This window comes from Ahaetulla prasina, chromosome 2 (assembly GCF_028640845.1).
Source record: "Ahaetulla prasina isolate Xishuangbanna chromosome 2, ASM2864084v1, whole genome shotgun sequence".
Lineage (NCBI taxonomy): Eukaryota > Metazoa > Chordata > Lepidosauria > Squamata > Colubridae > Ahaetulla > Ahaetulla prasina.
In genome coordinates, this window is record NC_080540.1 from 13,282,470 (window position 1) to 13,299,440 (window position 16,971).

The 16,971-nt window shown below is 38.3% G+C and overlaps 1 protein-coding gene and 1 long non-coding RNA gene across 3 annotated transcripts in view; one reads left to right on the forward strand and one right to left on the reverse strand.

Annotated features, from left to right (window-relative positions):
• The first annotated feature begins 38 nt into the window (after nucleotides 1-38).
• Nucleotides 39-16,971, forward strand: part of FKBPL (FKBP prolyl isomerase like) — a 39,162-nt gene continuing 22,229 nt past the window's right edge. Inside the window, exon 1 of one of the 2 annotated variants that reach the window (XM_058171700.1) lies at nucleotides 39-275. The gene's annotated coding sequence lies outside the window, so the exon portion shown is untranslated. The remainder of the gene's footprint in view (nucleotides 276-16,971) is intronic. The other variant, XM_058171699.1, reaches the window with a different exon arrangement.
• Nucleotides 4,694-15,775, reverse strand: LOC131192527 (uncharacterized). The gene is made up of 5 exons (XR_009153745.1): nucleotides 15,636-15,775; nucleotides 15,307-15,402; nucleotides 14,846-15,180; nucleotides 5,134-5,229; nucleotides 4,694-4,966 (listed from the first exon to the last, which is right to left on the reverse strand). It is a non-coding gene; the product is annotated as an uncharacterized LOC131192527 (long non-coding RNA).

Consider the following 16,971-nt stretch of genomic DNA (forward strand, 5'->3'; position numbering starts at 1 on the left):
CGGGACCCGACCGGCATACCCACCAACGGAACGGAAGGGTATAGCGGAAGCGCATCGGGAAAGAAGTGCGCATGCGTAGGTCCCGTCATGCGGCAAACGAACGCCTCGAGGAGGGCAGTTTATAAGGGGGGGGGTTGTCAAACGTTGGACGGAAGTGCGCGTGCGTAGGCCCGACAGGTGGTTAGGGCGCTTCTCGTCATGCGTTGAATTGTAGAACGACGGACGGATCTTCCTTCGCTGTGCGCCAACGAATTCTGTGAGGGTGGGGGAACCAGGTAAGCCCTATCCCGACCACGTGCGTTGGAGTATTTAAACGTGACGCGCGCATGCGTACGAAAAGCTTTTTAAAACCGCTAGATGAGCGGCGCATGCGTCTGCTGCTTCGTTCGCTGTGCTCCTGGGAGTTGTAGTTTTTTTTTGTTTTATTTTCACATTTAAGATTTTTACGGTGTTTGAATGGGCTGCCTTAAAGGTTAACTTTTTAAAGATCGTACCGTTCAAAAAGTATACATTCTACTAGTGGTCATTCTGAGGAAATCAATAGTTTGAATATTCTTATCAATAAAATTGAATTAATTAGCATTATTTCTTAATTTCAATCCATTCAGTACTGTAACCAAACCTCACTGATTTATAGTGAATGAACTTTCTGAAAATAAAAATGTAAATGTTACAGATCTGCCAGTTCCCCCCTCCACACTTTTGTAATGTTGCAAAATCTAATTGTATGGGTAATTAACACGATAATCTATTAAAGGATGGGTAAAATGTTTGTGGATGTTCTCAGTCATGCAGGTCATAGTTGTCTCAAAGGTGCTTTTTCAAAAGGCAAGTAGCCTTTTTTTTCCTCCCCAGGAAGAAATTTAGTTTTTTTATCTTTTTTTATCCTGTCACTCCACCTTGGGTTGCACAAAATAATGGAAGGCATAAAATGAATCTATCTGCGATGACATGCACAAGCATTCAAAAATGCAACATAAGTTTGCAGCTTTTCATTAAGATTCCGGCCAATTCAATGTTACTGTTCCTTAAAATAGTTCAGCAAAGGAGATTCAGATTTTCTCATAAATCAGAAAAAAAAATGATTTATTTATTTATTTATTATTTATTATTCAAACTTTTATATCTCCCGAAGGACTCAGGGTGGTTTACAGCCTTATAAAACATAAAATATAATATAAATACATGTTAAAACAACATTTAAAAAACTTATTCCATTAGGCCAAATTTAAAACTATAGTTAAAATACAAAACCCCATTAAAATTAAATTTATAAAAAATCAAACCCTAGGCCAGCCCTGCACGGATAAATAGATGTGTCTTAAGCTCGCGGCGGAAGGTTCGGAGGTCGGGAAGTTGACGTAATCCTGGGGGAGCTCGTTCCAGAGGGTGGGAGCCCCCACAGAGAAGGCCCTTCCCCTGGGTGTCGCCAGTCGGCAGTGCCTGGCGGACGGCACCCTGAGGAGTCCCTCCCTGTGAGAGCGTACGGGTCGGTGGGAGGTATTCGGTGGCAGCAGGCGGTCCCGTAAGTAACCCGGCCCTATGCCATGGAGCACTTTGAAGATGGTCACCAAAATCTTGAAGCGCACCCGAGAGGCCACAGGTAGCCAGTGCAGTCTGCGCAGGAGAGGTGTCACGTGGGAGCCACGAGGGGCTCCCTCTATTACCCGCGCAGCTGCGTTCTGAACCAACTGAAGCCTCCGGATTCTCTTCAAGGGGAGCCCCATGTAGAGAGCATTGCAGTAATCCAAGCAAGATGTAACGAGCGCGTGAGTGACCGTGCATAGGGCACCCCGGTCTAGAAAGGGGCGCAACTGGCGAACCAGGCGAACCTGGTAAAAAGCTCTCCTGGAGACGGCCGTCAAATGATCTTCGAAAGACAGCCGTCCATCCAGGACGCCCAAGTTGCGGACCCTTTCCATCGGAGCCAATAACAATGATGTGGCTGGTTTGTGGGTCAGTTCAAACCACAGATTCCTTCCAGGCATTGTACTCTTAAAAGATCTAAAAGATTTTTGCTCAGTCCTAAAATTATCAGACTTTTTAAAAGCTTGATCTTTTTTTAATATCAACTCTTAGCATTCGGTGTTTGAATGGGCTGCCTTAAAGGTTAACTTTTTAAAGATCGTATCGTTCAAAAAGTATACATTCTACTAGTGGTCATTCTGAGGAAATCAATAGTTTGAATATTCTTATCAATAAAATTGAATTAATTAGCATTATTTCTTAATTTCAATCCATTCAGTACTGTAACCAAACCTCACTGATTTATAGTGAATGAACTTTCTGAAAATAAAAATGTAAATATTACAGATCTGCCAGTTCCCCCCTCCACACTTTTGTAATGTTGCAAAATCTAATTGTATGGGTAATTAACATGATAATCTATTAAAGGATGGGTAAAATGTTTGTGGATGTTCTCAATCATGCATGTCATAGTTGTCTCAAAGGTGCTTTTTCAAAAGGCAAGTAGCCTTTTTTTTCCCCCCCAAGGAAGAAATTTAGTTTTTTTTATCTTTTTTTATCCTGTCACTCCACCTTGGGTTGCACAAAATAATGGAAGGCATAAAATGAATCTATCTGCGATGACATGCACAAGCATTCAAAAATGCAACATAAGTTTGCAGCTTTTCATTAAGATTCCTGCCAATTCAATGTTACTGTTCCTTAAAATAGTTCAGCAAAGGAGATTCAGATTTTCTCATAAATCAGAAAAAAAAATGATTTATTTATTTATTTATTATTTATTATTCAAACTTTTATATCTCCCGAAGGACTCAGGGTGGTTTACAGCCTTATAAAACATAAAATATAATATAAATACATGTTAAAACAACATTTAAAAAACTTATTCCATTAGGCCAAATTTAAAACTATAGTTAAAATACAAAACCCCATTAAAATTAAATTTATAAAAATCAAACCCTAGGCCAGCCCTGCGGATAAATAGATGTGTCTTAAGCTCGCGGAAGGTTCGGAGGTCGGGAAGTTGGCGTAATCCTGGGGAGCTCGTTCCAGAGGGTGGGAGCCCCCACAGAAGGCCCTTCCTGGGTGTCGCCAGTCGGCAGTGCCTGGCGGACGGCACCTGAGGAGTCCCTCCTGTGAGAGCGTGTGGTGGGAGGTATTCGGTGGCAGCAGGCGGTCCCGTAAGTAACCCGGCCCTATGCCATGGAGCACTTTGAAGATGGTCACCAAAATCTTGAAGCGCACCCGAGAGGCCACAGGTAGCCAGTGCAGTCTGCGCAGGAGAGGTGTCACGTGGGAGCCACGAGGGGCTCCCTCTCTTACCCGCGCAGCTGCGCTCTGAACCAACTGAAGCCTCAGTTCTCTTCAAGGGAGCCCCATGTAGAGAGCATTGCAGTAATCCAAGCAAGATGTAACGTGGTGACCGTGCATAGGGCACCCGGTCTAGAAAGGGGCGCAACTGGCGAACCAGGCGAACCTGGTAAAAAGCTCTCCTGGAGACGGCCGTCAAATGATCTTCGAAAGACAGCCGTCCATCCAGGACGCCCAAGTTGCGGACCCTTTCCATCGGAGCCAATAACAATGATGTGGCTGGTTTGTGGGTCAGTTCAAACCACAGATTCCTTCCAGGCATTGTACTCTTAAAAGATCTAAAAGATTTTTGCTCAGTCCTAAAATTATCAGACTTTTTAAAAGCTTGATCTTTTTTTAATACTCAACTCTTAACATTCAGTGTCTGGCTAATAGCAGAACCTTCATGGATTCAGCAGAGTTACATAAAACTGTGTTTTAAAATTGTTTAAAGCAAATTAGAAATGGTATCTATGCAGAAAATCAGCTGCAGAATACATCTGTATCTCTATGGGTCTTAGGTATTTTTCTTACATCTTTTTATGAATGAAGTTTTTGCTACCCTTTTCCTTTACTACAATATTGTTTAGTATTTTTCCTGTATTTATGTAAGAAGCTTCTTTAGTTGGAGACTATTTTATTGTAGATATATGATTTTTTTAAAATGTTGTATAGTGGGTGAACATTGCCTAACAGGAAAGATAGTTTTTCAGTTTGTTGCAGCCATATTTATATATTTACTTCCTTTTGTCAGGTACTGAGCAGGTGGGATATTGAATGATTACTATATTTTTCTCACAACCATGAGAAAAAGCATAATTAAAATACTAAAGCTCTGGAAAATATTTTAAAAACAAGAGTAAAAAGTTATGACAAAAGGCAACAAAGCCTTGTTGCATTAACTAGAGGGATATATGTTCATGAGTATTTGTGTATATGTAAAAATAACAATATGCTATTAATAAGATTATTAAATAAAACAAGTAAAAAAATGTATGCTTCATGAAGATAAAATTCACAGTAACAGTATGAAGCAGCACTTAAAACAAATCTGAATATGAAAACTTTAACAAATTTTAGTAATGTCAGTCCGCCAGTGTTTTTCATCAAACCTGCTTGGTAAATCTCAAATTCTATTAAATAACAAAGTAGATCCCTTAAACCTGTGATTCTTTTATGCAAGACAGAACTTTTTTATCTTCTGAGGGAGAGAAAATGTACAATACTGTATTCCATTCCATTACCACAATTTGCCAAATGAAATCTCTACCTCCCAATCTCAGATTGCTCCGTATTACTGTCAAAGAGGAATTAATGTGAACAAAATCACACACACACCCCATCAGCAGCCAAATCACCTTTTCTTAAACACTCACTCTTTCTTTTAAATGCATAAAACACTTCTTTATTTAAGTTTATTTTCATACTGGGACAACAAGAGGACAGAATAAGGGATTCTCAGGTCTGTTCACTTCCTGCATCTGCAGGATTTTGTCAAACAAGCCGTCATTTTCCGCTTTGCTGTCCTTTTTTATTTTATTTCATCATGACTTTGGTTCCTGAGTCCCATCTTTGGAAGTAGCCGCATGAGGATATTTTTCGCTGGCCGAGTAAGGAATGGATGGAGACCCTGCTGGCTTTTTGGGGATGCCTACAAGAAAAGACAGGAGTGAGATACACAGCGGGGCCATCCAGCTCCTAGCATAGCCTTTTCTTTTCTTTTTTTTTCATATCTCTTTTGCATTTCCTACTATTCCTAACCCTTTTCCCTTAAGGAGACTTGGCTGGCCACTGGAAAGCGGGGTGTCTCTGTCTTACCAGTTCGTCATGTCTTGTTCTTGGAAGCCAACATGCTCTCGGCCAGATCCCCTTGGCGCAGGAGCGATGCTATTCTGCTAGCCACATAGCGACAGGCTGAAATTGGAAAGGGAAAAAGAAATCAGGAATATCCTCCAAGATCTGGACTATCGGGACCACCTCTGTGTATTTATTTTGGGGGAATCTGGTCCCTAGATGCTGTTTGGGTTAAACCTCCTGTTGTTCTGTTGGAAGAAATATCCATCTGGGTTCAGTTCCAAGTGGGGACAAAGACACTGGAAACATGGAGACTGCTTGGAAAGATGGTTTAATGGTGGCCAGGATCACATGGCTTGAGATCCTGAACAGAAAAGGGGCTGAGATCCGGTGTGCTCCCTGGTTTTATGCTTTTTCTGAGCTTTGAACTTTCTGGGGCACAGGAAGAGTATCCTGATTGGCTGTCAGACTCCTAGGGGGTGGGGGTCTTAGCTAGCCTTGCTGGCTGATGTAACCTTTCCAGGTGCCATGTGGTGAGATGGGTAGAGGCTAATCCTATCATGTCCTGAGGGCCATGTCTTAATCCCATCACCCTGGAGCTGAAGGTCTTCTGTGTTGTAGATAAGATGTCTTTTGTCTTTCTGGGGCTATTAACAAAGGTGGGGGCCGCTTTCCAAGAGCATGTTTCTCCTTTTCTCATCCAGGAAGGTATAATATTCTGCTTTTTTAAATATTTCCTAGAATATGTCATTCTTCTAGGAGGGGGGTGGGTGCTAAATTCCTACAGTTCCTTCCAACCTTAAGAGATTCATCATTCCCAGCTTTCTGCTTCCACCTGCCAGGCTCCCAAGCTTCCCCCTCCCCCAGCTGCAAAATGATCGCTGGCTTTCTTTTCTTTTCTTTTCTTTTCTGCAACCCTTTCACCTACCACCAATTATGCGTCACGCCATCTATTTGAAGAAATGGGGAGCCGGTCGGCCTGGAGAGCTCCGTGCGGCAGAAATGGCTATGTCGAAAGATGTAGGGAGGAAGCAGACGCGAAGGGTGGAGAGAAGCATTGTGGGAGATGTAGTTTTAGTATCCCTGATCCGTAGATGGCAAGCTTTGATTACTGTAGGCAGCAGCCGGCCAGATTATTTTTATTTATTTATTTATTTTGTCAAGCATATATAAAATAGCCGGTAAAAGTATAAACATAATTCGAGTAAGTAAACAGGAATATCAGACGGTAGGCACACTGGTGCACTTAATGCACGCCCTTAAATTAGTGTTGCTGTCTTTAATAATATTGTGTGAGTGAGTGTGTAGTTAATTTTGTTTAATTTTTTAAAATTTAATTTTTTTTAAAGGAGATTAAAAACTAACAACTAATATAAAGGAAAGAAAGGAAAAGCCAAAGGTGCGAAAAGAAAGAATGAAACCAGTTCTTCCAAGAATCTTTGATCTCATATATAAGGTTTTATTTTTGCTCCTTCCTGGAATTCAGTTTAAGTTTAAGACTCGGGAGAAAAATTATGTGTTATTAATGTTCTGGCTTTCTCTTTCTATAGATAATGTAATTTGTCTGTTTATTTCTGGATTATTTTTTTCTTCCCTCCATCATGCAAGGGTCGATGAGACTAAACGTTATTATTAGCAGTGGTAGTAATCGTTTTTGTAGTACATTTAGTTAAAATTGTATTTATTAAATTATTTTCATATAATGGTGGGATGATGAACAATCTGAAATTTCATGAAGGGTTCAGTGAGTTGAAATTTTGGGGTCCCTGATCTACTCTTACTTTTCTCTGCCAGAAGATATATATACCGACTGCATGGAGCAAATTAAGGCAACCAAGTGTCTTCTTCAATCTCTTTCAGAATCATGCAAAGTTTTAACAGTGATGCAAGGCTCCTCTCGAGTTAAATGTCCCCTAAACCCAGATGGATTGCCAGTTGCAGTTAGCAGAGATTTTAATATGGAATCCCCAGTTAACCTTGGTTACACGCTAATGAAGAATGCTTAATCCAAGGGAAATTATGGAGCATGGTTGAAGGGGAGTAAAATCATAAAATCATAAGTAAAATCAGAAATGAAAGGGGGATTGGAGGTCATCTGTTCCAAATACTATTCGGTGCAAGATCTGCTAAAGCATTTTGAACAGATGTTTAAAAGCTTCCAGTGAAAGTGACTATACCAATTCAGGGGGCAACCTACTGTATTCTATTGGTTGATAGATGTTACTGTCAAGAAATTCTTCCTCTTGGTATCCAACCTGAATCTACTTCCCTGCAGGCCCAATCCATATTCTACTCCTGCCCTCTGTAGCCTCCCCTCCCCCCCCAAAAAAAACAAATTTAGTCCCTCCTTTTTATAACAACTCCAAATATCAGAAGACTGCTTTGTCACACAATAGTCAATGCAAAGCCTATTTATTTCTGTGAACCGTACTTCTGTTCCTATTAGTATATCCCCAAATAGCATTTACCTTTTTGCAACTGCACGACACTCTTAGTGCATGTTCAACTTGTGATATACTAGAACATCTGGATCTTTTATGAACCATAATTGAGGAAACATAATGCCTTTTTTTTTTTTTTTTATAAAAAAGTTTTATTTTTACAATCTTGTCAAATAATTCATCCAATGTACAGTTATATACAATTAGTCGGGCCTGCCCAGTCACCACCCCCCTTTTTAACCTTCTTCCCTCTTCTACCTTCTTTTACTTTCCAAACCTTCCTCTCCTTCTCTTATCTATCTCCTCTCCTCCCTCCACCCTACACTCTTCTCCCTCTTCTACCCCTCTTCCTTCCTCTTCTCCTCTTTCCTACCTCCTACTCTCTCTTTTTTCCCTCCCCACCGTTCTAAAATGGCAACTGGTCAGACCCGACCCTACATTAATTATATTTATACATCTTCAATAATCCCTGTACATTAACCATCACTCCATCACTAACCTCAACCCCCCAATTCCCTTCCCCTTTACCCCCCACCCCCCACCCCGACTTCCCAGAACAAAATGCAGGGTATCAAAACTAACAATCATAATCTAAAATAATTCCTAAATTATAATCTCTAGTCTCTCCACGCTTATTCACACTCTCAATTCCCTCTCCTTCAAAATATATCTAATACAAATTATTCCTAAATTTACTCATATGCTATTTGATATTTTTTTATCTGATACTTATTTTGAATATAATCAATCCACATTTTCCATTCTAAAATATATTTTTCTTGTGTATAGTCTTTCAAGTAAGCAGAGATTTTTGCCATTTCTGCCAGATTTGATACTTTAAGAGTCCATTCTTCAATTGTAGGTAATTCTTCTTTCTTCCAATATTGAGCAATCAAAAGTCTTGCGGCTGTTATTAAGTTCAGAATCAATTTAGTCTCTATAGCTGTACAATCCATAATTATTCCTAGTAAAAGAACTGCGGGGTAAACTTAATCTTCTTTTTCAAAATATTCTGCATGATCCACCATACTTTAATCCAAAATGCTTTAACTTTTTTGCAAGTCCACCATATATGATAATAAGTAGCATCTTCACAATCACATCTCCAGCATTTAGCCTGTACATTAGGATACATACATGACAATTTTTGGGGGTCTAAATGCCATCTATAAAACATCTTATAAAATTTTCTCTCATATTTTGCGCTTGTGTAAATTTAACATTCCTCACCCAAATTCTTTCCCAAGTTTCCAACATTATTGGTTGCTGAAAATTTTGTGCCCACTTAATCATACAATCCTTAACCAAATCAGTCTCTGAATCTATTTCTACTAATACATTATACAACCTCTTAATATGCTGTTGACCTTGATCTCTCATTTGTTTTAACAAATTATCCTCAATTTGCTTAACACCTATTTTTTGATCTAATTTCCATCTAGCTTGTAGTTGTCCATATTGGAACCATGTATAATTTTTCCCTTCTTCCCCCATCTTTTCTCTAGATTTTAATTGTAACTCCCCCTTTTCCATACAAAGAAGTTCTTTATAAGTAACTACCTCCATCTTTTGATATATATTTATATTTTCTATCATGTGTCTCGGGTTTGCCCATATTGGAATCTTTCCATCTAATTTGTATTGATATTTCCTCCAAACCCTCAATAATGCATTTCTAATTATATTATTTTTAAATATTTTATCAACTTTCTTATCATATAATAAATAGGCATGCCACCCATATAACAAACCATAACCTTCTATATTCAGAACTCTTTCCTCAGTTAAATTAATCCAATCAGTAATTAATGATAAAACAACTGCTTCATAATACAATTTTAAATTAGGCATTTTAAGACCCCCTTTCCCTTATATCCTGCATTACTTTTAATTTTATTCTTGGTTTTTGCCCATCCATACAAATTTACTAATCCCTTTTGCCATTCCTGTAATTTAATATCATTCTTAAACACCGGTATCATTTGAAACAAAACAAAAACCTGGGCAAAACATTCATTTTATAGCCGCTATTCTTCCCAGCAAAGATAGTTGTAACTTCTTCCAACTCTCCATTTCTTTCCATACCTTCTGCCACAATACCTCATAATTATTTTTGTATAATTTAACATTTGAAGCTGTAATATATATTCCTAAATATTTAACCTTTTTAACGATTTCAAAACCTGAAGTTCTTTCTAACTCTTCTTTTTGTTGTATATTCATATTTTTAGTTATCATCTTTGTCTTTTGCTGATTCACCTTAAATCCAGATACTTTACCATACTGACCAATTATATCTTTTAAACCAGTTACTGAGTATATTGGTTGAGATACAGTAACAACCAGGTCATCTGCAAAAGCTCTTAATCTATAATCTTGATGTTTAACTCTAATTCCCTTTATTCGATCGGAACCACGTATGTTATTCAGAAGAATTTCTAAAGTTAAAATAAAAAGTAATGGGGACAAGGGACATCCCTGTCTCGTCCCTTTCTCAATTTTAAAAGTTTCTGTTAACCCACCATTTACTATTATTTGTGCTGTTTGCTTCTGATATATTGCTTTAATTGCACGAATAAAATAATCCCCAAATTGCATTTTTTCTATTACTTTAAACAAAAACTGCCAATCCAATCTATCAAAAGCTATTTCAGCATCCAAAAAGGAATGCCGCTGATACTTGGTTGTTTCGTTCCAAATATTCAAGTAAATTTACGATTTGCCTCACATTATATCTCATCTGCCTACCCTTAATAAATCCTGACTGATCATTATGAATTATTTGATTCATCACTGGCATTAATCTATTAGCCAATATCTTGGTAAATATCTTGTAATCAGTATTTAAAAGTGATATAGGCCTATAATTCTCTGCTTTAATACCATCTCGATCTTCCTTCGGTATTAACGAAATAAAGGCTGTCCTCCATGAAGGGGGAACATCTCCTCCCATTTGAATTTTATTAAATAACTCTTTAAGTGGTTCAACCATCTCATTTTGTAAATTTTATAATAAACAGCTGTTAAACCATCTGTTCCTGGTGCTTTACCGATTTTAAGTTGTTTAATTGCTAAGAAAATTTCCTCTGAAGTAATTAATTGATTCAATTCTTCTCTTTGATTTTCTGTAAGCTCACAAATATTTTGTTGTTGTAAATATCTTTCTATCTCTGTATCATCAACCATATCCCTAGAATATAACTTACTATAATACTCTAAAATGCTTTTTAATCAAGTTCTTTTGATAAACTTCCTTACCCTATATTCTATTTTATCAATCGTTCGTGATTTTCTGTTTTTCCTTATTAAATAGGCAAGCCATCTTCCTGGCTTATTGGCATTATTAAACATATTATGTTTTACATATTGTAAATTAATTGCTACTTGATCTGCCATCAACATATTAAACTGACCTCTCAATATATTTATTGATTCTTTTATTTTACTATTTCCTGGGCTATTTATCAATAATTGTTCTTTCTTTTTAATTTCCTCTTCCAGTTCCTTTTTCTTTTTCTGCAATTTATTTTTGTATTTAATATTCATTTGTATAAGATTTCCTCTCATATAAGCCTTACTGGAGTCCCAAATCATCTCTATAGATGTCTCTTTTTTCATATTCATAATAAAAAATTCTTTCATTTGTTTTTTACATTCATTTACATTTTGTTCATATTTAAACAAATTCTCATTCAACCTCCATGATCTCCTAGCCTCCTTTTCCCGATCAAATTCAATCCAAACTGGACTATGATCAGATAAAATTCTTGAACAAATCTTCGTCTTCTTCACTCTAGAATACAAGTCATTAGTAATCAAAATAAAATCAATCCTCGAAAATGATAAATGCCTTAATGTAAGATTGGATCTGATCATAACTCTCTCACTAGTGCAGTTTGATATTTGTACTCTTATCATAGAAACCATAGCATATAAGACGAGAAGCTCTGGAGAAACAAAGTGAGTCACAATAAGAAAAGAAAGCTGATAGTAATCCATATAGTTTTGCAACTATGCTGTTTAACCTGTTTAACTCTGCAGTGAATCTATTAAGGAAGGATTAGGGAAGGATTGGAAGAGATGACTGCTGAAATCATTTTGAGATTGAAATGCTTCCAGTCTGAAATGTGCAGGCATGATCACTTTATTGGCTGAAAGTAGAGAAGGCTTAGAGTTATAAAAAGAAAAAAGAGAAAAAAAGTATTGGGGCCACATCATCCATTGTACTTAGTGAACTTCAACTTAATGATGGTCACGAAGCAAGGAAGGCCATTTTGTTTCCAAGGTGCTCAAAAAATAGATTAAAGCTAGCATGCTGCAGGAATACAGTAATATAATCCTTGGTTGTATAAACAGGGGCAAAATCATGTGAAGTATTAGTACCGTTTTATAAAGCCTTAGTAAGGTCACACCGGGAATACTGCATCTGGTTTTGGTCACCACATTACAAACAAGATGTTGAGACTCTGGAAAAAGTGCAAAGAAGAGTAACTAAAATGATTAAAGGCCTGGAGATTAAAACATATATGAAGAATAGTTGCAGGAACCGGGTATGGCCAGTCTAGAGAAAAGAAGGCCTAAGTGTGACATGATAGCAGTATTGCAGTAGTTGAGAGGTTGCCACAAAGAGGAGGGGGTCAACTTATTTACTAATGCACCTGTAGGCAGGATAAGAATGGATGGAAACTAAACAAGCAGAGAAGCAACCTAGAATTAAGGAGAAACTTCGTAACAGTGAGGACAGTTAACCAGTGGAACAGGTTGCCTTCAGAAGTTGTGGGTGCTTCATCCCTGGAGGTTTTTAAGAAGAGACTGGAGAGTCACTTGTTTGAAATGATATAAGGTCGTGATGGCGAATCTATGGCATGCGTGCCAGAGGTGGCACACAGCACCCTCTCTGTGGGCACGTGAGCCGTTGCCCCAGTTCAGCTCCGCTACGCATGCGTGCATGCCTCCCACAGGCCAGCTAGTCTTCGGGGCTCTGCTGCGCATGTGCAAGGGTGGGGCGCGTACAGGGGGTTATGTGCGCTTGCACGGGGGCGGGGCTCATGCAGGGGGCTGCGCGTGCATGCGCGGGGGTGGGGAACATGCATGGGGGCCACACATGCATTGCATTTTGGGCGCATGCACGTTTTGGCCATTTGGTCTGGAAAAGGTCCATCACTGATATAAGGTCTCCTGCTTGAGCAGGGGTCTGAACTAGAAGACCTCCAAGGTCCCTTCCAGCTCTGTTCTGACTGAGTGATTGAATAAAATGGTTAATTCTAGGGAGGGAGGAAATGGCAGATCTAGGTCTGTACTGAAAGAATAAGTACAGGTAGTCCTCAACTTGCAGTCACAATCGGGACCAACATTTTCATTGCTAAGTGAGATGGTTGTTAAGTGAGTCGCATCCTATTTTATGGCCTTTTTTGCCCAGGTTGTTAAGCAACTCACTGCAGTTGTTAAGCATGTGGTCATTAAGCAAAATCAGCTGCCCCCCCCCCCCATTGACTTTGCTTGTTAAAAGCTGGCTGGGAAGGTCACAAGTGACCCCTGGATTGCTGTAATAATTGTAAATACATCCTGGTTGCCTCTGGTGGCTCAGACTGGTAAGACAGTCTGTTATTAACACAGCTGCTTGCAATTACTGCAAGTTCAGGCCCAAGGTTGACTCAGCCTTCCATCCTTTATAAGGTAGGTAAAATGAGGACCCAGATTGTTGGGGGCAATAAAAGTTGACTTTGTATATAATATACAAATGGATGAAGACTATTGCTTGACATAGTGTAAGCGGCCCTGAGTCTTCGGAGAAGGGCGGGATATAAATGCAAATTTTTTTTAAAAAGTGCCTGACCACAGGGATGCTGCAACCATCTCAGTATCTGGCTCACAGCAGAACCTTGAAGGGCTCAGTTAAATGCAATGTTTTAAACAAATTAAGTGTTATGTATGCCAAAGATCAGCACCTGCGGGATACAGGAATCCATTGTGTCTATACGTGAGACTTCAAGGTTTAAATCTTAGCTATCATTCTTCCATCTCTTTATGTAATGAAATCTTTGCTACCCTTTTCCCGGCTCCTGTATAGGCCTTTCTTCTGCATTTATGTAACAATTTTCTTTAGCAGGAGACTGTATTTTATTATATATACATTAATTTTTAAAAATGGTGTATAGTGGGGTGAGCATGTATTGCCTAACAGGAAAAATATAAATAATTTCTCTATTTATGATGCTTTTTTTCAAGAGGCAACTGAACTTTCTGGTTTTTGTTTGAAGACATTATGCTTCTCATCCAAGCAGCTTCTTCAGTTCTCATATTGTTTTAGCCATATCGATCTATATACTTCCTTTCCTCAGGTGCTGAGTAGGTGGGATGTAGAATGATTACTGTACATTATTAAGATCTTGATCCCAGAGCAATAAGAAAGAGCTTTTTTTTTTTACTTAAGCATTTAAAAAAGAACATTTTAAAAGGAAAGATCTGCCTAGTAACTGAGGATTTTTGGATGGAAAACAACATGTCAAACACAGTTTAGTAAAATATGTTAAAAAGAAAACGGTATGACCAAATATACGTAAAACTGCAGCTATGACAAAATTGCAACAAAATTGTTAAAGGAGAATTTTGTTGTAATGCTTTTTTGTTCTTTTTTTCCTCTTTGTCCTGGGGCATTAAATTGATAGAGGACTATACTATGTATGTATGTGTGTATATAAAGAACAATATGCTATTAATAAATAACAGGTTATTAAATAAGTAAAATAAATAACAAAAATAGCATAAATGTAGATTACAATGTAGATTAAAAATCATTGTTAACAGCATTTAAAACCTTTAAAACAAAAATGAATATGAAAACTTTAAGAATCTTTAGTATATGTCAGTCCGCCTCAGGGTTGAAATCCAACAGGTTCTGACAGGTAGTGGAAATTTTGAGTAGTTTGGAGAACCAGCACATACCATCTTTGGCTGGTCACAGAGCAGGCCGGGAATGGAAATTTTGCAATATCTTTCCCCTGCCACGACCAGCCCACAGAACCAGTTGGGGGGGGAAATGAATTTTACCCCTGTGTCCGCCTCTATTTTTCATCAAGCCTACTTGGTAAATTTCAAGCTAAGAAACTAGATCTCTTAAACTTGTAAATTCTTTTTTTTTTTTGCAAGAACCCTAACCCTAACAACTTTTTTAATCTTCTGAGAGAGAGAAACTGAGGTAGTGTATTCTGTTTCCATTCCATCACCTATCTCTGAAACTACCAATATCAGATTGCTTTGTATTACTGTCAAAAAGAAATCGATGTGAATTCTACCTTGCAAGTTCACCCCCCTCGTCAGCGGCCAAATCATCTTTTGTTAAACGCTCATTCTTTTTTTTTTTTAAAGCACGAAACACTTCTTTATTTAAATTCATTTTCATAGCGGAACAACGAGAGGACGACAGAATAAGGGATGCTCAGGTCTGTTCACTTCCTGCATCCGCAGGATTTTGTCAAACAAACCGTCATTTTCTGCTCTGCTGTCCTTTCTATTTTATTTCATCAGGAGTTTGGTTCCTGGGGTTTGACTTTGGGCGTAACCGCATGAGGACATTTTTCGCTGGCTAAGCAAGGAATGGATTCAGACCCTGCTGGATTTTTTGGGATACCTGCAAAAGAAAAGAAAAAAAACCGGCAGTGAGATACACCATCCTAACCTAGAGTTCTTTTCCCCCTTTTTTTTCTTGAACCCTTTTCCCCCAAGAAACTTTGCCAACTGACTGAAGCTATCTCACCAGCTAGAGTTGTCCGGTTCTTGCAAGCCAACATGGTCTCTCCCACATCCTCATGCCGTAGGAACGATGCTATTTTCCTAGCCACATAACGGCAGGCTGAATTGGAAAAGAAGGGGGAAAAATCAGACATGTCCTCCGAGATCTGGACCATCCAGACATTACTGTGTAGTTGGTTTGGAAAGTTTGATTACCAAATGCTGTTTAGGTTAAACCCATTCCTTGCCAGCTTTCTGCTCTCACCTACCAGGGTCCCCTGCTCCTCCTCCCCCCCCTCCGCCCGAAAGCAAGTGCTGGCCCACTTTCTTTTCCTTTTGCAACTCTTCACGTACCACCAATTATGAGTCACACCATCTTCTTCAATAAACGGGGTGCGGGTCAGCCTGAAAAGCTCTTTTACTCCGTGCGTCAGAAATGGCTTTGTCAAAAGGAAAGAAGGAAGCATATGTGGAGGATGGAGAGAAGCATTCTGGGAGATGTAGTTTTATTATTCCTGCCGCTTCAGGCCCAAAGATGACATGCTTTGATTATTGTAGGCAGCAGCCCCACCCCAGCCTGGTGCTTTAATTTGTCTTTACTTTGTCTTTAATAATGTTATGCTAATTATATAATTTTTAAAAAAAAATCAAAGGAGTTTAAAAGCTAACAATAATGAGTTTAAAATAAGGGTTGAAAAGAAAGAAAACCAAAGCCATGCCTGCAAAAAGAAAGAAAGAAACCAGTTCATTCTTCGTGTACAACAGATCTTGACCTCATCTGCAAGATTTTAATTTTGCTGCTTCCTGGAATTCATGCCATTACACTCCAGTTTAAGACTGGAAAAAGTTTCTTTTTTTATTATTATTTTTTAACAAAAAGGAACAACAATACGTAACATACATTGACATAAAACATATATTCCTTCTTTACATCAGCTTCGTTTCCTTATTCTTCTCATATTTACATCCTTATTCCCCCTCTTGTTTCATTTCAATAAATAGAATAGAATAGAATAGAATAGAATTTTATTGGCCAAGTGTGATTGGACACACAAGGAATTTGTCTTGGTGCATGTGCTCTCAGTGTACATAAAAGAAAAGATACGTTCATCAAGGTACAACATTTACAACACAATTGATGGTCAGTATATCAATATAAATCATAAGGATTGCCAGCAACAAGTTATAGTCATACAGTCATAAGTGGAAAGAGATTGGTGATGGGAACTATGAAACGATTAATAGTAGTGCAGATTCAGTAAATAGTCTGACAGTGTTGATTATTTAATTTAAAATTTAATTATACTTTTCTTTTTTTTTTTACTTAAGCATTTAAAACCTTTAAAACAAAAATGAATATGAAAACTTTAAGAATCTTTAGTATATGTCAGTCCGCCTCAGGGTTGAAATCCAACAGGTTCTGACAGGTAGTGGAAATTTTGCAATATCTTTCCCCTGCCACGACCAGCCCACAGAACCAGTTGGGGAAATGAATTTTACCCTGTGTCCGCCTCTATTTTCATCAAGCCTACTTGGTAAATTTCAAGCTAAGAAACTAGATCTCTTAAACTTGTAAATTCTTTTTTTTTTTGCAAGAACCCTAACCCTAACAACTTTTTTAATCTTCTGAGAGAGAGAAACTGAGGTAGTGTATTCTGTTTCCATTCCATCACCTATCTCTGAAACTACC